Below are 1,403 nucleotides of genomic sequence, written 5' to 3' on the forward strand. Positions count from 1 at the left end.
AACATTGACAACTGATTGTTGCTAGAAGAGGAACAGCTGACTCTTCTAAAACAAAGACCTCTAGATAGGCTGACTAAATTCACCAGATGGATAAGTAGTGGGGATCGGCTGGGGTGCTGACAACACAGAAGACATTAGCAGGGATAACAGAGTATAAGGGCTCTAGTGGGGAAAGGGAGGCTATGGGAGGGTGCCATCAGGGAAGTGGGTGTATAGTTGAATAAGATGGTTTAGGATGTTCTGTGTGATATACACACACAGAAAAAAAATCAACAAATTAAAAAAATGTATTTGAGGAGGAAGCATAAAAGTTTATGTCATGTTAATTAGTAGAGGTGATGAACATTACCATTGAAATCTACCCGATGACTTTATAGAAATACATAGGTGCCAAGGATCCGAGTGCAAAAGATTATGCATAGTAATAATCAGATATATACAGATTATATAGGCATGTGCCAACATTTCACTGTTAGTAGCAAAAACAATGAGTCTTTCTGTAAGAAACAGTATATTTTAGAATGAAATGGAGATCTCTTTTGAGGGCTAAAAACTCATTCAATTTTATGTCATACAGGGCTTACACTGAGGTCAATATTGTATAACTGTATTGATTCAAGAGCAAACCTAGAAATTTTATAGCCACTTTTGAAGGAGCTCTGTCTTTGCTCTGAAAACTGTTATTGGGCATCTTAAAGCTGTAATGATATGCTTCTTCTAAAAAAATAATATTAAAAATGTAGGAAACAGCATATCTTGAAACGGAGATCTTCTTTAAAGGGTAAAAACTCATTCAATTTTATGTCATACAGGGCTTACACTGAGTACAATATTGTATAACTGTTATCAATTCAACTGTAAACCTAAAAATTTACAGCCACCTTTGAAAGAGATGTATCCTTGCTCTGGAATGTGTTACTGAATATGTTAAAGCTGTAATGAAATGCTCCTTCTAATCATGTGGTTATTAAATCTTAAAAAATATTTAAAAAATTCTTCAAAGCATAAAAATTTGCTCCTTAATAATTAGTAGATGTGAAAAACATTACCATTGAAATTTACCTGATGACTTCATATCCATGCTCAGATCCCAAGGAGCTCAGAAAGTAACCGACTGTGACTATTAATAATCAAATATATAGATTAGAAACACATGTGCAAACATCTTAGCGTCAATTGCGTTAAAAATGAATTTTTTCTGTATGACACTGTGTATTTTAATAATGAAACGGAGATATTTTTTAAAGGTTAAAACTTCATTTAATTTTATGTCTTAAAGAGTTTTTACTGAGTACAATATCGTATAACTGTATCAATTCAACTGTAAACCTAAAAATTTACAGCCAATCTTGAAGCAGATGCATCCTAGCCCTGGAAAATTTTATTGAATATGTTAATGCTGT

The sequence above is a fragment of the Nannospalax galili genome, unplaced genomic scaffold, assembly GCF_000622305.1.
Source record: "Nannospalax galili isolate Female #2095 unplaced genomic scaffold, S.galili_v1.0 scaffold18, whole genome shotgun sequence".
NCBI classification, from domain to species: domain Eukaryota; kingdom Metazoa; phylum Chordata; class Mammalia; order Rodentia; family Spalacidae; genus Nannospalax; species Nannospalax galili.